Source organism: Lepisosteus platostomus, unplaced genomic scaffold (genome assembly GCF_059453375.1).
Source record: "Lepisosteus platostomus isolate fLepPlt1 unplaced genomic scaffold, fLepPlt1.hap1 Scaffold_46_H1, whole genome shotgun sequence".
Taxonomy (NCBI): domain Eukaryota; kingdom Metazoa; phylum Chordata; class Actinopteri; order Semionotiformes; family Lepisosteidae; genus Lepisosteus; species Lepisosteus platostomus.
The window spans coordinates 141,290-169,225 of record NW_028291666.1 but is presented as its reverse complement, the minus strand read 5'-3'; the positions used below and the strand labels follow the sequence as shown (position 1 = coordinate 169,225).

The 27,936-nt window shown below is 42.7% G+C and overlaps 7 non-coding genes and 1 pseudogene across 7 annotated transcripts; 6 read left to right on the top strand and 2 right to left on the bottom strand.

The window, feature by feature from the left end:
- Nucleotides 1-14,570: 14,570 nt before the first annotated feature.
- Nucleotides 14,571-14,642, top strand: trnag-ucc (transfer RNA glycine (anticodon UCC)). The gene has a single exon. It is a non-coding gene; the product is annotated as a tRNA-Gly (tRNA).
- Nucleotides 14,643-15,472: 830 nt separating this feature from the next.
- On the top strand, nt 15,473-15,546 carry trnai-aau (transfer RNA isoleucine (anticodon AAU)). The gene has a single exon. It is a non-coding gene; the product is annotated as a tRNA-Ile (tRNA).
- A 4,590-nt stretch (nt 15,547-20,136) lies between these two features.
- Nucleotides 20,137-20,278, bottom strand: LOC148633560 (U4 spliceosomal RNA). The gene has a single exon (XR_015933934.1). It is a non-coding gene; the product is annotated as a U4 spliceosomal RNA (small nuclear RNA).
- Nucleotides 20,279-20,393: 115 nt separating this feature from the next.
- LOC148633559 (U5 spliceosomal RNA) lies at nt 20,394-20,499 on the bottom strand (annotated as a pseudogene).
- Nucleotides 20,500-22,703: 2,204 nt separating this feature from the next.
- trnag-ucc (transfer RNA glycine (anticodon UCC)) lies at nt 22,704-22,775 on the top strand. The gene has a single exon. It is a non-coding gene; the product is annotated as a tRNA-Gly (tRNA).
- A 1,174-nt stretch (nt 22,776-23,949) lies between these two features.
- On the top strand, nt 23,950-24,023 carry trnak-cuu (transfer RNA lysine (anticodon CUU)). The gene has a single exon. It is a non-coding gene; the product is annotated as a tRNA-Lys (tRNA).
- A 1,173-nt stretch (nt 24,024-25,196) lies between these two features.
- On the top strand, nt 25,197-25,269 carry trnar-acg (transfer RNA arginine (anticodon ACG)). The gene has a single exon. It is a non-coding gene; the product is annotated as a tRNA-Arg (tRNA).
- A 1,935-nt stretch (nt 25,270-27,204) lies between these two features.
- trnar-ucu (transfer RNA arginine (anticodon UCU)) lies at nt 27,205-27,277 on the top strand. The gene has a single exon. It is a non-coding gene; the product is annotated as a tRNA-Arg (tRNA).
- The last annotated feature ends 659 nt before the right edge of the window (nt 27,278-27,936 follow it).

The following is a 27,936-nucleotide window of genomic DNA, read 5'->3' as shown; positions in this document are numbered from 1 at the left end:
CAAAAGCTGCTTGTGTTAATTTCTTTAAATCACAAATATCATGTGTAAATACTGGCCATTTAATACTCTGCATTGTGGGATAATAGTTTATTTTAAAGGGAACTAGAGAAACTAAGAACTAGAGAAATTAAGAAAGGCTTTTTTTTCCTAGAATTAATAAATGCACATCCTGTTCACTGGGGAAATTAAATCCACACTGAGCAATCTTCAATATGTTCAGAATATGACAGCGAGAATCCTATCAGGGATGCATTACACCTGTTTTCAAGTCCTTGCACTGGTTACCTATCAGGTTTCGAGTCAACTTCAAATTCCTCATCCTCATTCTGTACCTACAGTATATGGCTTATTATCTGTCTACTCCCCCACCTTTGTCTGTCTGACTCTGGTCTTCTAGCTGTCCTCAAGAACATCTACATTCTGTGGGTGACAGGGTCTTCTCCAGCTGCACCCCAGAGCTCTCAATTTGTATTCCCAGTGATATCAGTCACGTACCCTGAGTGCATTTAAATCTAACCTCAGAACCTTTCTTTTCAGAAGACTTAGTGTCTGTATCTGCTTCATTTTCTAATTTTGGTCGCACCTCTAACTGCTTGTCTTTCTTATATGTATTTACTTTGTAATCTGTGGTCCTTTTATCTGTTTTTACATCTACCATATTGCTTTGAGATGCCACCTTTAATGGTAATATATAAAATAAAGTTTTTTATTATTGTTATAGGGAAACATGATCAGATTTTCCCTGGTTCAGAAAAAAAGATCTAAAGTATACTAGTTTGTCACTCTTCTCATTCCCTTTGCTAAATGACTTTTCATACTAATCTGATCAATCTAACTGCCAGTTTTCTGTGCTTTCTCTATCCTGCTAGATTTGCAATTATTCTGAAAATTTTCATCTTGAAATAACTCATTTCTAAATACCCTTTTCACTGTTAACATCTTGCAGCAACCCTGCGACAAAATATACACTTAGCTCAACCTGACAGTTCATCCTGCTACCAACATTAAATAAAACAAATCTTAAGATTTCTATATTTATGTCTTTATTTAGTGGTTTCATTAGTGACAAAGGCTAAACTTTCTTGGAAAAATGTCTTTTATGTGTTGCGGAAAAAACTGACTTGCTTTAACAAAATATGTTTACAAGTCCTTTCACCTGGCAGTTTACCTAAATGCCCAACTATCTGAGAAGCCCTCCATGAAACCATAGTTGCTATTAATTCATTTAGGGCTCACTGACAGAATTGCTGTTTTTTATGCATGCTAATTTCTGATTCCTCACTCTGTTTCATGTTTATAGATAAGACTATTGATCGCGAAGGGAAATTGATGTACATGTGTACATGTTCTTTTGTAACATAGACCTTTTTGTGATTTTTTTGTATATCTAAGCAAGTGTTCCTGCATCCCTCTTCTGCACTATAGGCATGGCTTTTATTCTGTTTGCTCCATTTCTAAAACGTTTTGCTCATGTGCATTTTTGTATTTTTTTACACCTCTAGCACTTTAACGTCCTGAATTTTCATTTGCCTTAATTTGTAGAATGAATTTGAGTTTTAGCCTTAAAAATCTTAAGTTTTCACTATCTTTTGTTTCTTGTCCTACAACTGTTATTATTGATCACCATGACTTCATTCAGCCTTTCCTGAACGTCTATGACAGGCAGAGAGAGTGCTGTTTCTGGTGCGATCTTTTGCAGCTGACATTTCACTGTTTTAAACGAACAAGAAATTAGATTGCTCATAAATCACTTATTCTATATAAATACAGCGTAATTGCCCTCCGAAAATCCTCTTTTTCTTGTTCGTTTTAGAGACCTTGATCGAAACTGATTTTAGATGTCAGAAAGGATTTATTTTCTCTGTATTTCCTACATTGCTTTGTCGAGATTTTAACTTCATTTTTAGGCTCAGATTTCAACTATAAATCATACACTAATTAATAGCAGTAAATACTGATGTTTTGCTCCCTCTTACCACAAAAATATATATGTTTTGTAGCTGGGATGAACTTTATTTCGTACGCGTAGCTACTGCGATTTGGACACGAAGCGGTTAAAGATGGCGGCAAATCAGGCACCCAGAGGGGGGGGGGGGGGCGTCTTCTCGCCTCCATAACTAAAATACCAAATAGGAGTGGCTTAAGCGACATACACAGTCGTGTAACTGACAGTTTGAGGTAGCCTATCGTGTAAATTTCGCTTTGTTGCTGATAGGTTAAGCTTTCGAAACTCTGCCCCAAAGTCATGTGACTGATTTTTCGCCCTGTTTCGTTGGTTAAACGCAATGATCACAAGCACCACCATGGTAACTGGGATGTGTAGTTTTTAATTCAGTTTGAATTATAACTGTACGTACTGTCTTCATATTTGGCCAGGGCTTTAAAGAGAAGGCGCGCCAAAAAATTTCGGTGCCGTCGTCTCCGCTTTAAAGGTACCCCCGTGCTGGAAGAATTTGACCTCGGAACGTTTGCCCAGCGTACTTAAACTTAATATGGTCAGTAACGGTAAACAGTAACATGGTAAGAAGGAGCACGTACAAACGTTTTCGAAATAACCACATGTAAGACTCTGATCCTAAAAATGTTTAGGGAGAAAGTGGAATACTGGTGTGTATTTTTTCTTTAAACTACCAATACCAGCCATATACAGTCTGTAACGTAGGGATTTCTATATGTCTTTATTTAGTGTTTACATTAGCGACAAAGGCTAAACTTTTAGCTTCAGTAACGTGTACATATCTCCCCTTTTTATAAAACGACTTGGTTGAAAACTGTTCCAGAGCCACTGTTGTTTCATCAGTGAAAAGTACATCATGAAATGCCTCTCCCTGTTCAATCCACTGGAAAAAGAAAAGGAGCATAAAGCTTCTGATGGTCATAAACGATATTCATTTAGGAGCAGCATCAGAGGTATGTTTTTAACTGCACTGCATTGGAGAGAATACCATAGTATTTTTTTTACTCCCTGGCGGAAACTGGCTTCCAGAAGAATCAGTATGGCTCAGAGATTAAATAAAACTTCACAGACATTAACGAAGAGCATAACGCGTGTACTGTATACACTGCAAGTACAACCCAACTCTCTGCAGGAGTGCTGGCTGTGACGAATTGAACCGGTTTCACGGGTATTTTCAAAGTAGGAGGTGAGATTTCCAGCGAAAGACACCCCCCTCAAAAACCCAGTAAATACAGTACTTACTAGTTAAAGGCTAGGCTCCCGACTACGGCGAAAGGAACCCTTCTTTCATTAGAAGACAATGAACATATTTTAGCCCTGAATGAATTAATAGCAAACATAGTTTACATAAAAGACATTTTTCCAAGAAAGTTTAGCCTTTGTCACTAATGAAACCACTAAATAAAGACATATATAGAAAAATCTTAAGATTTTTAAAATACATGACTTTGCTAAAATTTATTTGAAAATAAAAACAATTACAACCGCCAGGGGAGAGAGAGAACAGGGGAGGGATGTTGGTTTTGCATAAGGGGCGGGGCTATGGAAAGTAGGTATGTTTGGGAATGTGTAGTTACATGTTCTGGCTGTTTGTGAATTATCGTTGTTGAGTATGGAGTGTTGAGGTATTGATTTTGTGTAATGCTTTATGTTGAAAATTGAGGTGGATTTTGTTTATGATAAACAGGATAAACTGGGATGGGAGGAAGGTTTGGTTTTGCATAAGGGGCGGGATTATGATAATTGGAGGACTTGCGAGTGTAAAATGGTTTGATTATTTGATTTTGTATTGTGGTTGTTATCTATGTTTTTGGTTGGTATTATGTTTATATGGTTGTTTTTGTTGGTTGGTTGTTATTATGGTTATTAATAATACGATCTATAGTTGAAATCTGAGCCTAAATAAAAAGAAAAAGCAAGTGATTAGGTTTATGAGCAATCTAATTACTTATTCGTTTAAAAAGCTATATAAAATAAAGTTTATTATTAATTTGCTGGACAGAGCGGTGAACATTATTATGCATAAGACAAAGATAACGATCCTGATCAGTTTAGAAATCTGTGTACGCTGTAAGGTTTTTATTTCTTAAACTTTTAAAATACACGTTTAGAATTGAAAGAAATCCTCTTCCTGGTATAGCAAACCAGCACGTCTTTTTTCTCCAATCAGAGGGGTGTCAGATGGTGTCAGCCAATCACCATTCTGCGTTGGGTAGCAACGGGTGACTGTTCTCAGGCGGAAGATGTAAACAGCTTAATGTTCGTGTTAAATATTTTTTTTTAATTAAAATTCATTCTATACAGCAATCGCATATTTGGGTACCGTTTCATAAAACTTTCATGCTTAAAATGTTTAGGGAGAAATGGAAGACTGGTGTGTATTTTTTCTTTAAACTACCAAGACCAGCCATACACAGTACAGTTTACATACATACAGTAATGTTTTAAATTAATATCGTTTATGACCTTCAGATGCGTTATGCTCCTCTTCTTTTTATGCTCAGCTACTAAAATTTCCCTTTAGTGGTAAAATCCATATAAATATTCAAAACTAAGCGGATTAAAATGTGCACAGTAAAGACATTAAATGATTCAATCTTTGCACTACCAACCAATGCACCACGAGTGCCCCTGTCGGTCATTTTGGCCAGCCAATCACTTGCCCTGCGGTATGCTCCGGTGCCCCGCGGTGGCTTGTGGGTAGGTTACCGTACCGCGGGTTTTTACCGCGCATTTTGAATGGCTGCATCTGTATTTCAAAGTCGTTCTCCGTTTCAAAAAAACATTTCCAAAATACAAGCCTTGCAGACAGACACGCCTCAGAGGACTTAAGGGTGGCTTCATGTCGGAATGATAATGTCTCCCCGTCCGGACATGAAAATGCCACTTTGTTACACACAAAAAAAGAATCAACAACAGAGAAATGCCCACAAGCATTTGAAAAGCCGCACCACGTCGCACTTGAAATAGCTCTTACATTAGTGGTAGACGCAGGAATCGCCTTTTTATTTACGCTCTTACCAACGCGATGGAAAGCAAAACAAAGCAAAGCAGAGCAAAACAAAACGAACAAACGAAAACCCTCACGTCCCGCACTTGCGTATAACGCCGTTACGTGCCCAAGCGGTATTGTAAGTCATCCTAGCACTGCACGCCGGGGTGTACGGTATATGGGAACGAGCACACGCCACGAATCGTCTCGAATCACTCCCTACAGCTGTAAGGCGCCTTGAAGCGTGCACCGCCAACATTCTTCTTTGCGCATCTGTGAAAGGTAAACTCTTGAGCAAACTCTAAACCAGCTCTAAGGAAACTAATCCGATTAGACGTTACTTTGACTCATCCTTTAAGGTACCTTTGTTAATTGGAGAAATCAATGATTTCGAATGAATTCTGTATGCGTTAAAAGACAGCTATACACAGAAAACATGCAGGACACTGCTCATGATGTTTCCCGAGCCGAAACACAGAGCGTTTTTCCAAGCCATCTGACAAAGCCCGCCCACTGAAAACTGCACCAGATCGTGTAAAGACGTTCAACTTTGTAACTACTGCACGCACAGGAAGCAGAATAAATTCCTCTTTTCAAACTGTCAAAGGTTTGCTTTGCGAACGCTGCAGGACATCGCACAATCTCTTTTGAACGGGGACAAACGATTTCTTATGAGGCGCACTAAGTACAGACGTTTAAAAAGCTCCACTCATGCCGACCATGCAGCATGAAGAAGCGCAACCTAACGTTTGCATTCCTAGCACTGTTGCAACCTAGCACTGTTGCATTCCGCCTATCAGTAGCTAAGAGAATATAATTTAAGGCTCTTGTTAATGCTGTTTCAGAAACCAGACTGAAATTTCTCAAGTATATTATTTGAATCCAGATACGATTGACGTTGGGCAACAACTATTCTCTCAAAACTTTTAGATTGAAATGGGACCTTTGAGACAGGCCTGTAGTTGTTAAGAACTTGTGGATCCAAATTTGACTTCTTAAGGAGCGGTCTAACAACCGCTACCTTAAATTGATCAGGTACAACGCCTGACGTAAGCGATGCATTCATCATACTAATTATAGGTCCTGCCAGTCCTTCGAGGGAATCTTTGACTAGCTGAGTGGGGATGGGATCTAGCGAACAGGTGGTTGACTTTGTCTTACGTCTGTGTCCATGAGTCCACCATAAGAAGAAATCTGAACAGGAGTGGTGATCATGCGAGGTCACCATGGAGGAAACCACTGCTCTCCCCCCCAAAAAAACCACCACTGCCCCTCTCAAGTTTGCTAAAGACCACATGGATGTTCCACAGCAACTCCTGGAACAATGTTCTGTGGACAGACGTGACAAAAGTTGAACTTGTTGGTAAATGTGCACAGCTTATGTTTGGAGATAACAAAACACTGCATACCAACTCCAAAACCTCATCCCACCTGGGAAGCATAGCGGAGGCTGTACGGCTTGAAATCATCGAGGGACCGATGAATTCCAAGATGTATCAGGAAATTCTACAGCAGAATGTCAGGGTGTCTGCCTGTGATCTAAAACTCGAAAGACGCTGGGTCATGCAGCATGACAAAAACAAAGGAGTACATCAACAACAGAGTGGCTGAAACAGAAGAAATTCCGTATTTTGGGATGGCCAAGTAAGAGTCCTGACCCCAATCCCATTGAAGTGCTGTGGCGTGATCTGAAGCAGGCCGTTCAGCGCAAGACATCCCAAAAATATACATGAACTGAAACAGTTTTTCATAGAGGAATAGGCCAAAATACCTCCTAACCGCTGCTCAGGTCTGACCAGCCGCTACAGAAAGTGGGGGTTGAGGTTTTTGTCATAAAGGAGGTTCCACTAGCTCCTTAATATAAGGGTTCACGTACTTTTTCCATCAATGACCTTGATTGTTTAAACCATTTGGTCAATAAAGAAACAGCAATGTCAAATGTTGGGCGTGTGTTGTTTGTTAAATCAGACTCTCTTTATTAATTATTATGACTTAGATAAAGATAAGATCACATGTTAGGAGCCATTCATGCAGAAATCCACATCATTCCGAAGGGCTGTTTACAAAAGTTTTTCTCCCAACTGTATGTGAGAGAAAAGCAGAGACGCTCACTGAGTAAGGTCGGGTTGTAGCTTTGCAAATCACAAGGACATTTCTACGCTCAAAATGGGACAGGAGCACCCCAAATGGGACTCAAACCCACAATCCCTGTTTTAGGAGGCCAGTGTCTTAGCCATTAGGCCACTGGGGCACACTGGGTAGGGTCAATCACGCTGATGAGAGCCAGTTTTTTTTTCCTTTGCTTTTTCAAAGGGATCCCCAAAATTAGGGAAGTTAGGCAGCAGAAGGTTTACTGTGACCTGAGAAGGACCGGCATCCAATCACGGTGGTACACACACACACGCTCTCACTCATCTGAGCTACACGGCTACCAAGATGATCTCAGGTGCGCCGAGCTGGTACGGAACATATTGAACTGATCGACGACGAATTGTCTCTCAGACAGGCTTTTCACCTCTGAGCTCCCTGACTGACAGTGATCAGCTAGGTAGTGAAACAGTCAGCTGCTTCTAAGCCTTAAACAGCTGCATCTCGGCGCTTCCACGGAGAGATGATTTGAAAGCCGAACATCGCCCATTGGGAACACCTTTCTATCACTAGTTTAAGAGACTCTTAAGGTCTTGCAGAGGTGCCTGTCTAATAGCATGTGCTTTGCAAGCTATAGGTGTTTAGGCTGAGGCAGAATGCCTGTTAACAAAATGTTTTTCTAAAGGGGCCTCGCACTCTTTTCCAAGCAATGGTCACCATCCCCACCGAGTGTCACAATGTAGTCATGTCCTAGGACATCACCTGTTAGTCTCCATTTGTCTGCCACCAACACTTTAGGTTACAGAGTCACAACCGCACCCCGGAGACCAGAGGAGCCATTGGCGTTCTGGCGGCGCAGATTGGGCTGAAGATGGGACGCTTGAATCTCGCTGTTGGAGGCCGTCTGAAACTGACCCAAGCCTTTCCCTTGAATTAAATGTAAATAAGAAATGAACCCCAGAAGCACATGGAATCAATCACGTGTTTCCTTTGAGCCGTTTCAGAGACTGCTCCAGAGTTTACCTTGCACAGATGCGCAAAGATTAATGATGGGGGTGCACGCTTCCAGGCGTCTTACAACTGTAGGGACTGTTTAGAGACAATTCGTAGATTGTTCTCATTTCCCTCTATTCCCCGTGTTGCAGTGGTAGGATGACGTAAATTCCTGCTTCGACACGTAACGGCATTATAATCAAGTGCAGGAGCTGAGGGCTTTAGTTTTGTTTCGTTTTCCATGGCGTTCGTAAGCGCGCAAATCAAAGGCAATTCCTGCGTCTAACACGAATGTAAATGCTTTTGAAAGTGCAGTGTGGTGCAGCTTGTAAAATCCTTTTCCACATTTGTGGTTTGTTGATGTTTTTTCTGTCTGCCAAAGTTGCATTTTGACATCCGGACTGGGGGACTTTATCATTTGAACGTGAAGCCAGCCTTAAACCCTCTGAGGCGTGTCTGTCTGCCGGCACGAATCTTGTGAAAGGTATTTTTTTTAACGGAGAGCAACTTTAAAAAGGTTTCCGCAGCCAAATCGCAGTCCGTGTTTGATTATAGGAGGAATGCGGCGGCGGCGAGCTCGCATTTGTCGTGCTCGAGTGGTTAAGGCGATGGGCTCGAAATGCATTGGGGAGTCCCCGCGCAGGTTCGAAACCTGCCGACTCCGGCGTCTGCCGCACGTCGCCTTGTGCCTGCGCGGCAGAGGCGAAGTACCGCTTTTCCTTTCCTGGTACTATAACAACGCGAAATCGCTTGGACCCGCTGCCATGGAAATCAATTCTTCAGATAACCACACATTTTGCGTTCGCACCTCTGGTGCTCTACTTATGCCTTTGAAAACCTAATGAATAAAGCTGAAAGAACCGACACGATATGTAGGTGCTGGTAAAGCACGCAGTAAAAAACTGTTAACAGCAAGGGTTTCAGTGGGTTAACTGAGGAGAAGGCGTGATCGCTAATTGTTGACTTTTTATTTGGTGTTAGAAACACTCTTACTGTGCATGACGTGCAACAAATGTAGCCACAGAAATTGCATCACGCTTTCATGTATGCTATTGCAGACACCAACGTTGCCTAGATAGAAAACCGAAATAGCCGTGGGTTTGCTTGCTGGTCTGAAGGATCTCTCTTCGAATCTCTATCATTTGTCATTGGAAGTAAAAGGCGCTGCAATCTCATACGTTCAGAATCAAACCCGCAGCTGTTGTTCGACTTTATTTCTTGACTAATTACAACTGAGTGTCGCATGAGCAGTTACGTAAACTTGTCTGGTATATTTGAACACAAATGCCGTTCTTCAATTAAAACTAACAGTACATTGTCAGGGACATTCAGTTCTATACAAACAAGAGACAGACAAGAGAATATTTCTACCTTTCATGTGGACTACGTGTTGACTTACTGATCGGAATAATTGAAAAGTTCGGGTTCATAGCCGATGCAGTGCGTGCTAATTAGAACAACAGCAACGCTGAGCTCTCAGCACCGTACTGAGCCCAGGTGTTTTTCTAAAGCTGTCAGGTGCAGTTCATTTACATGAAGGAAATCTCTTACTGGGTACGATTACAATACAGTAAGTAGCACAGGCTACTTAGGGAGTAGCCTGATGCGTTTAAAAACGACCCGAGCCAGGCAGAAGTCGAACTTACAATCTCCTGATCCATAGTCAAACGTGTTATCCATTGCACCACTGACCCTGGTGCAACACTGCAGGACTGCAACCCGGTGAGCTCAGCACTGCAACTAGTAAAATACCCCCGGTCCATTCTTTTCCAAAAGTGAGAAACACCTGTTTTCTACATTTTGTCTGTTTTAAAACCATATCTCTTTAAACCAAACCAAGAGTTTGTCTTTTGCTCTGATATTCTGATTCATTTCGATTTCAAAGAAAAAAAAACTACCTTCCAAAGCATCATAAAATTGTCCCTTCTTCCAGACTCTACTTCTCTCTTGTAGTAGTACAGCAGACCTTTCCAGGTGAGCAGATCACAGAGTCCGAAATGAGCTTCCTCCATCAAGCAAAGTACCTGAACATGACTCTGTCATCATAAAAGCGCCCCTGTAATAAAGAAATTCAATCTGAAATCAAGAGGGCAGTTGCCTACTGAACAAGAAGTCATCAATTTTAACCTAGCAACACATTAAAGGCTGCATCTATACAAGTACGATTCTAGAAATGCTCACCAGATTACGTTTTAAGAAGGAACTGCGCTTCAGGTTCTGCCGAGATCTTAACTCGGATGGCAGGATTCAGAGTCCGGAGTGCGGACTGATTGCGCACGGAGGGTCCATATACTGTGGATCCCTCAGTGATCTTCCGCGTGTTCAAACAGCCAGCGTGTGACTCCCCTGTCCCCGTGACCTCATTGTTCTGCTCTCTCCTCTGTGCAGCCGAGCCCGATTCACGGTAAAGTGAAAAAAAATATGCCCTCAACGTGAGATTTACTCTGGAGCGAGGATAGATGTTACCTTTTTATCATTGAACAGGATGTATGTGATGTGGCGACTAGGTTCAATTTTGTATCCTCTTTAAAAGATTAAGGACTGGGGTGAGCGTGATTTACCACCCTTTCAGCTAAGAACCCGACGTGCGCACCGTTTAAGCTGCATAGACTCGGTCGTTTAACTCTTCTCCATTAGCAGGGTTAAGGTTAAAGAAAAAAAACATTGCTGACTTCTTTTTTTTTTGCCAGCTGCTAGCGCTGATTAGCAAGGTTTGTATTTCATGTTTTGCAAGTTGCATCCATTTTAAGAAAAACAAGTTGTGTTAAAGACAGGAAATGAATACTTGCATTTAATTAAGTCTAGCCGTAGGCAGTTATCCACTCGGATTCAGACCCAGGGCTTCCTGCTTACTAGACAGGCTCTTTAACCAACTAAGCCACAGCACCCCGGGAGTGCTGTCCTTTTGCAGCCACTTGGACACACCACTCAGACACATCTGCATTCGGTGTGTGCTCCGCCTGCTCGCTGAGCAAGTTGCCACCTTTACATACAATAGCAACATCGACACCAAGAGAAAGGATGACAAATGGCTTTTATCTGGAACTTTTCATGTCCAAGGAGCTCAATGTGCTTTCTGTGTACAACAGGGCCACTGAACTCCACGCTGGCCACTGAACCACAGCAGTGGCTTGCTGGCTTGACATCTCCCAAGGAAAATGTTGAAATCGCATGTGAGACAGGAAAATGACCCCCGAGTACGAGGGAAAAAAAAGAAAAAGATCATCTGGAGCACGCCAACCCAGTTGGGACAGCCCAGTTTTGTTGATGAGGTGGCCGAGTGGTTAAGGCAATGGATTGCTAATCCATTGTGCTTTGTACGCATGGGTTCAAATCCCAGCCTCGTCTGTTTCCATTCTGTTTTTGATCCCTATTGCTCAATGCACAGTGAAAGCATTGCATACATGTGTCTGACAATGAGAAATGGGCCCCTGAGACAGTCATTTGCCTGTTTCACAAATGATCGTATTTTACTAGAGATTCTGTTTGGGATTCAGATGTGCATTCGGACAGCAATCCCTTTCAAGAAATGATACGTTCTGGATGAGGTCAAAGGTGCATCATTTGGACACTTTGTGGGCTTGAAATACAAAGAAAATCATGTTCTATGGTACAAGATAAATACAAAACTTAAGCTTTTATTATAATTAGATTTGTTTATAAAGCATAAGCAATCATTTATTACATTAATATATGTAAAAATAACATTTTAGCATCATACGTTTAGTATATTTAGTCCCTAATGCTGAAAGAAATGATCATAGAACATGACTTCTAACCTTACCTGCGGTGTTTTTGATCCCTATTGCTCAATGCACAGTGAAAGCATTGCATACATGTGTCTGACAATGAGAAATGGGCCCCTGAGACAGTCATTTGCCTGTTTCACAAATGATCGTATTTTACTAGAGATTCTGTTTGGGATTCAGATGTGCATTCGGACAGCAATCCCTTTCAAGAAATGATACGTTCTGGATGAGGTCAAAGGTGCTGGAACACTGTATTTAGGATGTGTTTGCAGTTATTCTGTGTTTCTAGCTTCAACCCAGTGATATATATATATATGCTCACTGATTTTTTGGTACATGCCCAGGGCAATAATCATTATGAGGATTTATTTCCATATGTGCTAGAGGTAGTGTTGTGAAATTCTTCAACACACTGGATCGCAGGTTTAAACCTGCACTCTTACTCCTTAAATACCAACAAATGCAGATATGTAGCAATCATATTGTAGCTGACACTCATTTGCCTGTTTCACAAATGATCATATTTTACTAGAGATTCTGTTTGGGATACGGATGTGCATTCTGACAACAATCTCTTTCAAAAAATGATTTTACCTTATCGCAGCTTTGCCCCTCTTGCCTCTTTGGAAAATATCTCCATCTTGTGGTCGTTGTTGGTAATGTCTAGACAATATCTCCATCTTGTGGTCGTTGTTGGTAATGTCTAGACAATATCTCCATCATGTGGTCGTTGTTGGTAATGTCTTCTTAAGCCCTTTTTTTATTTCAATTCTTTATTAGTTGATTCTAGAATCTCTACAATAGAGCTGAAAATATCAGTTTTGTAGCAGACAATATGACATTAGTTATAGTCCAATTAAGACTTTATTACCCTGTTTGTAACATAACAAATTAAAATTGATTAAAACTAAGTTTGGAACACCAGGGAACATAAAAAATGATTTTTAGGAAAACCATGACGTTCTCTGTGTCCGATGCCTGCAAGGGGAGAAAGCTAGAATCCTTTGCTTTTTCAAAATTTGAAAATAAACATCATATAACAACAGCTTTCATTCCTAGGAGTGAAAAATAACCATTTTTGAAGACATATTAGTTTCTAAAACACTACAATAAAGTTAAAAACATCTGTTTTATATTACTTTTAGTATTTTTAGTGAAATTAGTCATTTATTGCACTATTTTTAATATAATCTCTAATTAAAAGTGAATAGAATTAAGTTTGGAGCAACAAGGAACACAAAAAAAAAAGATTTTAAGGAAAAAAATGATGTCTTCTGTGCCAGGTGCCTGAAAGGGGAGAAAGCTAGAATCCTACCCAGGCTCCTGGAGCTCTGTCCTGGCTAAAGGAGGGTGAATCCATCCCATTCAAAGCTCCATGAAAAAATGATTTTATTAAATTTGAAAAAAAAAACTTTATAGAACAACATCTCTTGGTCCACAGAGTGCAAAAATCCAACTTTGAAGAAAATCCATTGACTGATCCCCGAATCCTGAAGTTTCTTCGCATGATATCGGGCTTGCAACCACTTTCTGGAAAATGATGAAAAATGCCAAAAATGAAAAAAAAGTTATCAATTCTAGAGCCTAAGAGGAAAATAAGACAAATGTATATCTCCAAATAATTTTATGTGCTTCAGAAGAGCCCAGGAAAGTTTTTTGCATACATGAAACCACGCCCGTTTGCACGTAAGCAGACATGGTTGCACACACGACTGCATGAAAGCACGCGTGCATGTGAAATCATCCTGTTAAGCATTTGAAAAGCCGCACCACGGCGCACTTGAAATAGCTCTTACATTAGTGGTCGACACAGGAATCGCCTTTTTATTTACGCTCTTACCAACGCGATGGAAACTAAAACAAAGCAAAGCAGAGCAAAACAAAACGAACAAACGCAAAACCCTCACGTCCCGCACTTGCATATAACGCCGTTACGTGCCCAAGCGGTATTGTACGTCATCCTAGCACTGCACCCCGGGGCCTACGGTATATGGGAATGAGTACACGCCACAAGTCGTGCTTTTGTCGTGGTCGAGTGGTTAAGGCGATGGGCTCGAAATGCGTTGGGGCTTCCCCGCGCAGGTTCGAAACCTGTCGACTCCGGCGTCTCCCGCACGTCGCCTTGTGCCTGCACGGCAGAGGCGAAGTGCCGCTTCTCCTTTCCTGGTACTATAACAACGCGAAATCGCTTGGACCCGCTGCCATGGAAAGCAAGTCTTCAGATAACCACACGCCACGAATCGTCTGAAATCACTCCCTACAGCTGTAAGGCGCCTTGAAGCGTGCACCCCCAACATTCTTCTTTGCGCATCTGTGAAAGGTAAACTCTTGAGCAAACTCTGAACCAGCTCTAAGGAAACTAATCCGATTAGACGTTACTTTGACTCATCCTTTAACAGTTTTCAGTCTCTGTCTTTAAACACCTTGGTCAGTCACATTCAAGCCACAAGTACTCTTCTCAGATGTTGCACAAACAAATCCTAATGTCTTGAAAGCATTGCAGCATGTTTGTGTCCCACTTCCCGTGGCTGCAGGACGACTGACACGAACGGACAAACTCAATCTGTGGCGTTTAGCGTGACATAGTCTTGCAGGCATCGTGCTGTCTTACTGCAATACTATACCACTTGAGGACACAGTCCATCTGGCCATGAAACTCATTTGAACGTCTAGCTACAGCAACTAACAATAACATGATTTATTCAGGATGTGTGGAATCAGCACGTCCCGGAGACAGCTTCTGAAATCGTGAGCATTCTCTGGTGGTGTCCTGGAGGGATCCCCCGGGCATGTGTTGGTGGTATAGTGGTGAGCATAGCTACCTTCCAAGCAGTTGACCCGGGTTCGATTCCCGGCCAACGCAGTGGCAAGTGTATTCAAATGCTGTCACAAGCCTTGGATTGTGACTAGCAAAGCAAAGCCTTTTGAAAGAGCTAAAGCACTGCAAAACGGAATTGAAGGAGAATCTTACAGGGGATTCTGAGCGGTGTCTAAATAAATAAATTCACAGCGTCCGCGGATGGCATTTTGCAGCTGGAAGTAGATGTCGACGCTTTTTGCACACAGCACCAAAAAAGCGTCTTTTTTGAAGGTACAGGCATTGAGCATTGGTGGTTCATTGTTAGAACTCTCGCCTGCCACGCAGGAGGCTTGGTTTCGATTCTTGGCCAATGCAGTGGCTTTTGCAGCGAACGGCTCCATCACTTGCATCCCAACTTTTGCAACTCGCAACTGAAAACCCACTGAAGCTAAGCAGGTGTGAGCCAGGTCAGTACCTGGATGAGGGTGAGCTACAGGGAAAAACAAAGCTTCCAGCTGGAAGTGGTGTTAATGGGGCCAGCGGGGAGGCGCTCACCCTGAGGTCTGTGCGGGTCCCAATCTCCCAATATAGTGACGGAGAAGCTGTGTTGTAAAAGGGCGCTGTCTTTTGGATGAGATGTAAAACCGAGGTCATAGTGCTCTGTGGTCATTAAAAATGACCACCAAAACCTTTGACAAAGGCTCTTGGTAATTGATGGTCTTCAATAATGTTTCTCCTTCAGGTACATTTAAAATCAGCTGAATAATGCTGTGAAACCATGAAACTGCATGAGAAAGCCCGTACACTGAATTACACGGCTTTCTATTCAAAGGAGGACAAAAGAAATTCCCTGAGTTCGATTTTTTGCAGCACAGAGAGGGGCACTCTCATGAGGCCGGTTAGCTCAGTTGGTTAGAGCGTGGTGCTAATAACGCCAAGGTCGAGGGTTCGAGCCCCGTACGGGCCATGTCCTCTTCTCCTCTCTTACCAAAGCTGTTAGGTTCCTTTCCGTGGTGAGATGGGTTGTCCTGCAACGCTGCCACACAGTGCCGACAGACAAGAGTGTTGCGGGAGAAGAGAAAAGTGTTTGAAGATTTAAGAGTGTCTTAGGTGGAGCCAAAATCAAGTGTCACAAATGCAAGTGGGAAGATTTCCAATGTTTAATATGGTCAAAATAAGCGGAAGTTACCAGCTGGTCCGGCACAGTCTGCCATGCTTTTGTCATATACTGTAAAGTGGTGTCGAACTGGAGCCTCACCATTTGCATATGTGAGGCTCCAGTTATACATCGATTGTCACATTAAATGACAAAAATGAAGAGAGGTAAAGCAGCTGGAGAGGTTTTCTTACAACTTTTGAGCTGACACAGTTTTGGAAAATGTTTCCTTCACGCTGCACTGTACAATATAGGCAGCCAAGAGTCTCCAAAACAAAACAGAATTGACAGATAGGAGAAAATTCCCACTCGTCCTGAAGTTCCCAAAATCCAGCACTGAGCGTAAACAAAGTGTCTTAGTAGTGTGGGAATGTTAAACCTAACCCTAGCTGGAGTTTGAGCAATCCAGCACTGAGAGTAAAAAGATGAGTCAAAGTAACGTCTAATCAGATTAGTTTCCTTAGAGCTGGTTCAGAGTTTGCTCAAGAGTTTACCTTTCACAGATGCGCAAAGAAGAATGTTGGGGGTGCAGGCTTCAAGGCGCCTTACAGCTGTAGGGAGTGATTCGAGACAATTCGTGGCGTGTGCTCGTTCCCATATACCTTACGCCCCGGGGTGCAGTGCTAGGATGACGTACAATACCGCTTGGGCACGTAACGGCGTTATATGCAAGTGCGGGACGTGAAGGTTTTCGTTTGTTTGTTTTGTTTTGCTCTGCTTTGCTTTGTTTTGCTTTCCATCGCGTTGGTAAGAGCGTAAATAAAAAGGCGATTCCTGCGTCTACCACTAATGTAAGAGCTATTTCAAGTGCGGCGTGGTGCGGCTTTTCAAATGCTCAACAGGATGACTTCGCATGCATGCGTGCTTTCATGCAGTCGTTTGTGCAACCATGTCTGCTTACGTGCAAACGGGCGTGGTTTCATGTATGCATGTATGGGCTCTTCTGAAGCACATAAAATTATTTGGAGATATACATTTGTCTTGTTTTCCTCTTAGGCTCTAGAATTGATAACTTCTTTTTCATTTTTGGCATTTTTCATCGTTTTCCAGAAAGTGGTTGCAAGCCCGATATCATGCGAAGAAACTTCAGGATTCGGGGATCAGTCAATGGATTTTCTTCAAAGTTGGATTGTTGCTCTCTGTGGACCAAGAGATGTTGTTCTATAATGTTTTTTTTTCAAATTTAAAAATATCATTTTTTCATGGAGCTTTGAAGGGGATGGATTCACCCTCCTTTAGCCAGGACAGAGCTCCAGGAGCCTGGGTAGGATTCTAGCTTTCTCCCCTTGCAGGCACCTGGCACAGAAGACATCATTTTTTTCCTTAAAATCTTTTTTTTTGTGTTCCTTGTTGTTCCAAACTTAATTTTAATCACTTTTAATTAGAGATTTTATTAAAAATAGTGCAAAAAATGACAAATTTCACACAAAATAATGTAATATAAAACGGATGTTTTTAACTTTATTGTAGTGTTTTAGAAACTAATATGTCTTCAAAAATGGTTGTTTTTCACTCCTAGGAATGAAAGCTGTTGTTAAATGATGTTTATTTTCAAATTTTGAAAAAATCAAAGGATTCTAGCTTTCTCCCCTTGCAGGCATCGGACACAGAGAACCTCATGGTTTTCCTAAAAATCATTTGTTATGTTCCCTGGTGTTCCAAACTTAGTTTTAATCAATTTTAATTTGTTATTATGTTAAAAACAGGGTAATAAGTTTCTTATTGGACTATAAATAATGTCATATTGTCTGCTATAAAACTGATGTTTTCAACTCCATTGTAGAGATTCTAGAATCAACTAATAGAGAATTAAAATAAAAAAGGGCATAAGAAGACATTACCAACAACGACCACAAGATGGAGATGTTGTCTAGACATTACCAACAACGACCACAAGATGGAGATATTGTCCAAAGAGCCAAGAAGGGCAAAGCCGCGATAAGGAGATTGCGGTCAGAATGCACATCCGGATCCCAAACAGAATCTCTAGTAAAATATGATCATTTGTGAAACAGGCAAATGAGTGTCTGCTACAATATGATTGCTACATATCTGCATTTGTTGGTTTTTAAGGAGTAAGAGTGCAGGCGGTTTAAACCTGCGATCCAGTGTGTTGAAGTATTTCACAACACTACCCCTAGCACATCTGGAAATAATTCCTCATAATGATTATTGCCCTGGGCATGTACCAAAAAATCAGTGAGCATATACATATATCGCTGTGTTGAAGCTAGAGACACAGAATAAGTGCAAACACATCCTAAATACAGTGTTCCTGCACCTTGACCTCATCCAGAATGTATCGTTTTTTGAAAGCGATTGCTGTCAGAATGCACAACTGAATCCCAAACAGAATCTCTAGTCAAATATGATCATTTGTGAAACAGGCAAATGAGTCTCTCAGGTGCCCATTGCTCATTTTCAGACACATTTATGCAATACTTTCACCATGCGTTGAGCAATAGGGATTAAAGATACCAGAGGTAAGGTTTAAAAGTGATTCTGAGGTGCAACACATCAGCGAAACAGCTAGGCATCTGAAATGCGGGGTTTGAGAGCCCTTCAGGGAACACCGTACCCTAAAGGTACCAGAAGTCCACTAGTATAAGCATTAAGTCACTGTCAGCCCTGTTGCAATGTGATTGCTACATATCTTCATTTCTTTGGTTTTTAAGGAGTAAGAGTGCAGGGGGTCTAAATCTGCGATCCAGTGTGTTGAAGTATTTCACAACACTACCTGTAGCCCGTCTGGAAATAAATCCTCATTCTGATTATTGACCTGGGCATGTACCAATAAATCACTGAGCATATATATATATCACTGTGTTGAAGCTAGAGACCTGTATGTAATATGATGCTAAAATGTCATTTTCACATATATTAATGTATTAAATGATTGCTTATGCTTTATAAACAAATCTAATTAAAATAAAATCTTAAGTTTTGTATTTATCTTGTACCATAGAACATGATTTTCTTTGTATTTCAAGCCCACAAAGTGTCCAAATGACACACTACATGATAAAAGGAAGATTATCACATGCATATCTGTATAATCTTCCTCATGAATATGCATTGCTTTCATTACCTTTTAATTTTTAAAATGAACTCAAGTTGTGTATAATGTAATAATTTAAGTAGAATAGATTCAAATAATATAATGATCCAGTGTGTTGCACTACTTCACTGCTTCACTGCTCTATGCCGTCTGGAAATAAATCCTCAGACTGCTTACTGCCCTGGGCTTGTACCAATAAATTACAGGAGCACATCTATATATCACTGCGTTGAAGCAGGAGACACACAATCACTGCAAACACATCCTAAATACAGTGTTCCAGCACCTTTGACCTCATCCAGAACGTATCATTTCTTGAAAGGGTTTGCTGTCCGAATGCACATCTGAATCCCAAACAGAATCTCTAGTAAAATACGATCATTTGTGAAACAGGCAAATGACTGTCTCAGGGGCCCATTCCTCATTCGCGCCTCTTTGCTTGCGCCGGAACACACCGACTGGAGGCGGACAACATAGTCGGCAGGATTCGAACCTGTGCAGGGAGACCCCAATGGATTTCTAGTCCATCGCCTTAACCACTCGGCCACGACTACAGCAAGCCCTGTCCCCACTGCGTTCTTGCTACAATCTTACCTGGATCGCGAGGCGCCGGCGGAAGCCTATTTCAAAGTTGTTCTCCGTTTCAAAAAACATTTCCAAAATACAAGCCTTGCAGACAGACACGCCTCAGAGGACTTAAGGGTGGCTTCATGTCGGAATGATAAAGTCTCCCCGTCCGGACATGAAAATGCCACTTTGTTACACACAAAATAAGAATCAACAACAGAGAAATGCCCACAACAGCTATACACAGAAAACATGCAGGACACTGCTCATGATGTTTCCCTAGCCGAAACAGTGCGTTTTTCCAAGCCATTTGACAGAGCCCGCCCACTGAAAACTGCAGCAGATCGTGTAAAGACGTTCAACTTTGTAACTACTGCACGCACAGGAAGCAGAATAAATTCGTCTTTTCAAACTGTCAAAGGTTTGCTTTGCGAATGCTGCAGGACATCGCACAATCTCTTTTGAACGGGGACAAACCATTTCTTATGGGGCGCATTAAGTACAGACGTTTAAAAAGCTCCACTCATGCCGACGATGCAGCATGAAGAAGCGCAACCTAACGTTTGACAGACAAAAGCCGGGCGCCGCTACGAACAATATGAAATCAAACTGACAGCACACGGCGTTTCGCGCTGACTCAAAAGTGATCTCGACAGACGCTGTTCTCTGCATAACGCTGAAAGAGCTAAAGAGCGTTTCTGTTGAGACGTAACAAGCTCGTTTCTTTCTACCATGATGTTACCATGACAAAATCTGTCTTTAAACACCTTCCTCATTCTCTGACGAGACTGTCAAAAATTGCTTTCGCCGATTGCATTGCAAACCAGCGGAAGCGGGGTATTGGGAAAAGTTTTCAACTAGCAATAATCGCGCCTCGGCTAAACCTCACAGGCTACGATACTGCCACTGCGCAAAGCTGACGGTTGCCAGGCAACCGTGGGGATCCTATGGAGATCGTTATCAATCGTCTCATGGCATGTCGTTGCTGAAATGCTTCATATTTCTGTTTTCTCTCTTTGACCAGCCCAGCTGCGCCCCACCTGAAGGCAGGGAAGCACAAAAATTGCATGGAATTCATGCTCCTCTCCACGGAAATCTTTAGTAAAAGGCGAAAGATTTGTAGAGTGTGTGGCTGCACAGCTTCAGGAGCCCAGGCCGCCTTCAAAGCCTCTGACCTGCCGGTCGTGGTTGGCAATGCACCTGGCCTTACAAATGAGCCAGTGGGGCCCGTTCAGCTCCGGGCTCATCGCCTGCGGCTCTCGGCTTGCGGGCGTGCCCAATCCGTGCGATAACTCGGAAAACACCCGGCCACAGTGTGCAGGAAACGACGCACTCTGGGAAGCCGCTATGCAAAGCTAGGTCCCAAGATCCCCTGCGGCCGGACACTTCCCGCCCCCCAAAGAAAAGAGCGCCAATCAGACGGCCGGAGACCGAGGACTCGCAGAGCAGACGGCCACAATCGCCATAATAAGAGCCTAACCCTAACCCTAACCCTCGGAAATCTGTGGCGTTTAGCGTGACATAGTCTTGCAGGCATCGTGCTGTCTAACTGCAATACTATACCGCTGGAGGAAACAGTCCATCTGGCCATGAAACTCATTTGAACGTCTAGCTACAGCAACTAACTATATCATGATTTATTCAGGATGTGCGGAATTAGCACGTCCCGGAGACAGCTTCCGAAATCGTGAGCATTCTCTGGTGGTAGGGGCGTTCAAGATGGCGCTCAGGGGTGGGAGGTAAAGTTTAGTGGTTGAGGAGTTTTTTTTGAGTTTTTCATGACCTGAATGTTAATTTTTGCTTTTTTTGACTACTGAAAAATAAGGACTTAACAGTAGTTGTTTAAACTTCAGTTATAACTGAAAGAAAAAAAAACGATTTTTTTTAGATTTAAGAATTTCGATATGAGTAACACTGAGAAAAGAAAAGAGAGTGCTGGGTCTTCGAAGGAGAAATCTAAGATACCTCAATCGTATATGTTTAGCACTACAAGAAAATTGATGGCAACTAAAGGGAAAAGTGAAGCAGCTGGAGGGGACGTGGAAAGAGTGCTGGAGATGCGCTCGTACGCGAGCGCTCGCAGCCCAAGTGAGACTCAGAGGAAGAGCCGGAGTCCCTGCCCAGCACACCTGTGAAAACCCCGGCAGCCAAGAGAGGAAGGGGCGACCTGACGCTGGAGGAGCTCCAGACCAACATCTTCAACATGATGGCACAGAGCATGGGTGAGCTGAAGGAAATGATTCGATCTAATACAGTCGCAATCGAAAGTCATAAAAAGTCCATGGACTGTGTGTTTAAAGAGGTTGAAGACTTAAAGAGTGAAGTAAAAGTTCTTAAACAAGTAAATACCGAACAAGAAAAGCATATTAAAGAACTTGAATTGAAAGTGAACGATGTAGATAGAAACCGTCGATGATGGAATTTAAAATTATTTGGAGTTAAAGAGGAACGTGATAAGGACCTTGTTGCAACAGTGAAGGGTATCTGTAAAAGGACCCTGCCGGACCAGGAGGACGTAATATCGGCCATTGACTTTGTTCACAGGCTCGGGAGAGCGAACATGTCTGAGCGAACTGAGTAAGTGCGCCCCAGATCGATTATAATACAGTTCACCAAGAGGACGGCGAGGGACATGCTGTGGCGAGCGGCGAGGGGGAATGAGTATTTGAATGGGAACAAACTGAGGTTTGCAGAGGACCTGTCTGCCGCAGACAGGAGCACCAGGAACCAGCTGTGGCCCCAGGTTGAAGCTGCCAGAAGAGAGGGGAGGAGAGCCTACTTTGTGGGAGCGAGGGCCTTTGTGGACGGGAAGGAGATTTGCTCCCAGTGACTGCTCAGTTAATGATTATGTTTGGTTTTATTTCTTATACCAGTATATACTAGTGTTTCTTTAGTGTTAGTTTGGAATGGTGTAGTTAAGTGTTAAGGACTGTTATAGTTCTGGTTCTTTGAAAAACTCAATAGTTTAGACAGTCTTAGAGTTAGTTATTTGCTTTTGTGTATGTCTTTCTCATGAATGCCAGAGGTACTCGAAATGTTGTTAAAAGAAAAACTGTGTGCTGAGTTTTATTTTTTACAGGAAACGCATGCATGTTGAAACTAAAGTTTATAAATAATTGAGAAATATTAAAGCAAGGAAAATATGATGCGTGTAAAATATACAATTTGATCACATAATTACTTAATTACCTCTGGTAGTTAAATGCTTTTTTCTGCTGTGTTTTTTTTCTCTTGTACATGACTCTGATCCTCTTGTTGTATTTGTATTTGTAAATTCTGTTTAATAAAAAATTTTTTAAAAAAAGCATTCTCTGGTGGTGTCCTGCAGGCTTCCTGCGGGCGTGCATTGGTGGTATAGTGGTGAGCATAGCTGCCTTCCAAGCAGTTGACCCAGGTTCGATTCCTGGCCAATACAGTGGTGAATGTTTTCAAATGCTGTCATGAGCCTTGGATTGTGACTAGCAAAGCGAAGCCTTTTGAAAGAGCTAAAGCACTGCAAAACGGAATTGAGGGAGAATCTTACAGGGGATTCTGAGCGGTGTCTGCCTACACGCAGTCTGATACGGGTGCTGAAAGCTTGAGCTACTCTCAATGTCATGCTGCCTTTTCCCGGAGTAAATCTGTTACATTGAAAGAATGCTTCTCGCAGGTTCAAAAAGGGACCCTTTGTTAATTGTAGAAATCAATGATTTCGAATGAATTCTGTATGCGTTAAAAGACAGCTATACACAGAAAACATGCAGGACACTTCTCATGATGTTTACCGAGCCGAAACACAGTGCGTTTTTTCAAGCCATTTGACAAAGCCCGCCCACTGAAAACTGCAGCAGATCGTGTAAAGACGTTCAACTTTGTAACTACTGCACGCACAGTAAGCAGAATAAATTCCTCTTTTCAAACTGTCAAAGGTTTGCTTTGCGAACGCCGCAGGACATCGCACAATCTCTTTTGAACAGGGACAAACGATTTCTTATGGGGCGCAGTAAGTACTGTTACTGTCACTGCACGATACCGACGTTGGCCTACTATACCATGTTCAGCCACCGCTAGAAAATGTACGGCTCTAGCACCAGAGCAAACAACAGGAGGGCCGACGTCGAACAGGCACACGTGTCAGACATGGAGAGCGATGAGAATGGGATTCGAACCCATGCGTGCAGAGCACAATGGCTTAGCAGTCCATCACCTCAACCACTCAGCCACCTTGTCGGCGAAACTGGGCTGTCCGGACATGGGTTGGCGCGCTCCAGATGATCTTTTTCTTTTTTTTCCCCTCGTACTCGAGGGTCATTTTCCTGTTCCACATGCGATTTCAACATTTTCCTTGGGAGATGTCAAGCCAGCAAGCCACTGCTGTGGTTCAGTGGCCAGTGTGGAGTTCAGTGGCCCTGTTGTACACAGAAAGCACATTGAGCTCCTTGGACGTGAAAAGTTCCAGATAAAAGCCATTTGTCATCCTTTCTCTTGGTGTCGATGTTGCTATTGTATGTAAAGGTGGCAACTTGCTCAGCGAGCAGGCGGAGCACACACCGAATGCAGATGTGTCTGAGTGGTGTGTCCAAGTGGCTGCAAAAGGACAACCCTCCCGGGGCGCCGTGGCTTAGTTGGTTAAAGCGCTTGTCTCTTAAACAGGAGATCCTGAGTCCGAATCCCAGTGGTGCCTTCTTTGTTCTGTCTTCTCGAACAGAACTGGTCCTTACAGACAACCGCCTACGGCTAGACTTAATTAAATGCAAGTATTCATTTCCTGTCTTTAACGCGACTTGTTTTTCTTAAAATGGATGGAACTTGCAAAACATGAAATACAAACATTGCTAATCAGCGCTAGCGGCTGGCAAAAAAAAAGAAGTCAGCAATGATTTTTTTCTTTAACCTTAACCCTGCTAATGGAGAAGAGTTAAACGACCGAGTCTATGCAGCTTAAACGGTGCTCATGTCGGGTTCTTAGCTGAAAGGGTGGTAAATCACGCTCACCCCAGTCCTTAATCTTTTAAAGAGGATACAAAATTGAACCTAGTCGCCACATCACATACATCCTGTTCAACGATAAAAAGGTGACATCTATCCTCGATCCAGAGTAAATCCCACGTTGAGGGCATCTTTTTTTTTCACTTTACCGTGAATCGGGCTCGGCTGCACAGAGGAGAGAGCAGAGCAATGAGGTCACGGGGACAGGGGAGTCACACGCTGGCGGTTTAAACACGCGGAAGAAAACTGAGGGATCCACAGTATGTGGACCCTCCGTGCGCCATCAGTCCACACTCCGGACTCTGAATCCTGCCATCCGAGTTAAGATCTCGGCGGAACCTGAGGCGCAGTTCCTTCTTAAAACGTAATCTGGTGAGCATTTCTAGAATCGTACTTGTATAGATGCAGCCTTTAATGTGTTGCTAGGTTAAAATTGATGACTTCTTGAACTTCAGTAGGCAACTGCCCTCTTGATTTCGGATTTAATTTCTTTATTACAGGGGCGCTTTTATGAAGACAGAGTCATGTTCAGGTACTTTGCTTGATGGAGGAAGCATATTTCGGACTCTGTGATCTGCTCACCTGGAAAGGTCTGCTGTACTACTACAAGAGAGAAGTAGAGTCTGGAAGAATGGACAATTTTATGATGCTTTGGAAGATTATGTTTTTTTTTTCTTTGAAATCGAAATGAATCAGAATATCAGTGCAAAAGACAAACTCTTGGTTTGGTTTAAAGAGATATGGTTTTAAAACAGACAAGATGTAGAAAACAGGTGTTTCTCACTTTTGGAAAAGAATGGACCGGGGGTAATATTTTACTAGTTGCAGTGCTGATCTCACTGGGTTACAGTCCTGCAGTGTCACATGAGGGCCAGTGGCGCAATGGATAACGCGTCTGACTACGGATCAGGAGATTGCAGGTTCGACTCCTGCCTGGCTCAGGTCGTTTTTAAACGCATCGGGCTACTCCCTAAGTAGTCTGTGCTACTTACTGCATTGCAATCGTACCCAGTAAGAGATTTCCTTCATGTAAATGAACTGCACCTGACAGCTTTAGAAAAACACCTGGGCTCAGTACGGTGCTGAGAGCTCAGCGTTGCTGTTCTAATTAGCACGCACTGCATCGGCTATGAGCCCGAACCTTTCAATTATTCCGATCAGTAAGTCAACACGTAGTCCACATGAACGGTAGAAATATTCTCTTGTCTGTCTCTTGTTTGTATAGAACTGAATGTCCCTGACAATGTACTGTTAGTTTTAATTGAAGAACGGCATTTGTGTTCAAATATACCAGACAAGTTTACGTAACTGCTCATGCGACACTCAGTTGTAATTAGTCAAGAAATAAAGTCGAACAACAGCTGCGGGTTTGATTCTGAACGTATGAGATTGCAGCGCCTTTTACTTTCATTGACAAATGATAGAGATTCGAAGAGAGATCCTTCAGACCAGCAAGCAAACCCACGGCTATTTCGGTTTTCTATCTAGGCAACGTTGGTGTCTGCAATAGCATACATGAAAGCGTGATGCAATTTCTGTGGCTACATTTGTTGCACGTCATGCACAGTAAGAGTGTTTCTTACACCAAATAAAAAGTCAACAATTAGCGATCACGCCTTCTCCTCAGTTAACCCACTGAAACCCTTGCTGTTAACAGTTCTTTACTGCGTGCTTTACCAGCACCTACATATCGTGTCGGTTCTTTCAGCTTTATTCATTAGGTTTTCAAAGGCATAAGTAGAGCACCAGAGGTTCGAACGCAAAATGCGTGGTTATCTGAAGAATTGATTTCCACGGCAGCGGGTCCAAACGATTTCGCGTTGTTATAGTACCAGGAAAGGAGAAGCGGCACTTCGCCTCTGCCGCGCAGGCACAAGGCGACGTGCGGCAGACGCCGGAGTCGGCAGGTTTCGACTCTGCGCGGGGAAGCCCCAACGCATTTCGAGCCCATCACCTTAACCACTCGAGCACGACAAATGCGAGCTCAACGCCGCCGCATTCCTCCTATAATCAAACACGGACTGCGAGGTGGCTGCGGAAACCTTTTTAAAGTTGGTCTTCGTTAAAAAAAATACCTTTCACAAGATTCGTGCCGTCAGACAGACACGCCTCAGAGGGTTTAAGGCTGGCTTCACGTTCAAATGGTAAAGTCCCCCAGTCCGGATGTCAAAATGCAACTTTGGCAGACAGAAAAAACATCAACAAACCAAAAATGTGGACAAGGATTTTACAAGCTGCACCACACTGCACTTTCAAAAGCATTTACATTCGTGTTAGACGCAGGAATTGCCTTTGATTTGCGCGCTTACGAACGCCATGGAAAACGAAACAAAACTAAAGCCCTCAGCTCCTGCACTTGATTATAATGCCGTTACGTGTCGAAGCAGGAATTTACGTCATCCTACCACTGCAACACGGGGAATAGAGGGAAATGAGCACAAGCTACGAATTGTCTCTAATCAGTCCCTACAGTTGTAAGGCGCCTGGAAGCGTGCACCCCCATCATTAATCTTTGCGCATTTGTGCAAGGTAAACTGTTTAAGCTGTTTAAGGCTTAGAAGCAGCTGACTGTTTCACTACCTAGCTGATTACTGTCAGTCAGGGAGCTCAGAGGTGAAAAGCCTGTCTGAGAGACAATTCGCCGTCGATCAGTTCAATATGTTCCGTACCAGCTCGGCGCACCTGAGATCATCTTGGTAGCCGTGTAGCTCAGATGAGTGAGAGCGTGTGTGTGTACCACCGTGATTGGATGCCGGTCCTTCTCAGGTCACAGTAAACCTTCTGCTGCCTAACTTCCCTAATTTTGGGGATCCCTTTGAAAAAGCAAAGGAAAACTAAACTGGCTCTTCATCAGCGTGATCGACCCAATCCAGTGTGCCCCAGTGGCCTAATGGATAAGGCACTGGCCTTCTAAGCCAGGGATTGTGGGTTTGAGTCCCATCTGGGATGCTCCTGTCCCATTTTGAGCATACAAATGTCCTTGTGATTTGCAAAGCTGCAACCCCACCTTACTCAGTGAGCATCTCTGCTTTTCTCTCACATACAGTTGGGAGAAAAACTTTTGTAAACAGCCCTTCAGAATGATGTGGATTTCTGCATGAATGGCTCCTAACATGTGATCTTATCTTTATCTAAGTCATAATAATTAATAAAGAGAGTCTGATTTCACAAACAACACACGCCCAACATTTGACATTGCTGTTTCTTTATTGACCAAATGGTTTAAACAATCAAGGTCATTGATGGAAAAAGTACGTGAACCCTTATATTAAGGAGCTAGTGGAACCTCCTTTATGACAAAGACCTCAACCCCCACTTTCTGTAGCGGCTTGTCAGACCTGAGCAGCGGTTAGGAGGTATTTTGGCCTATTCCTCTATGCAAAACTGTTTCAGTTCATGTATATTTTTGGGATGTCTTGCGCTGAATGGCCTGCTTCAGATCACGCCACAGCACTTCAATGGGATTGGGGTCAGGACTCTTACTTGGCCATCCCAACATACGGAATTTCTTCTGTTTCAGCCACTCTGTTGTTGATGTACTCCTTTGTTTTTGTCATGCTGCATGACCCAGCGTCTTTTGAGTTATAGATCACAGGCAGACACCCTGA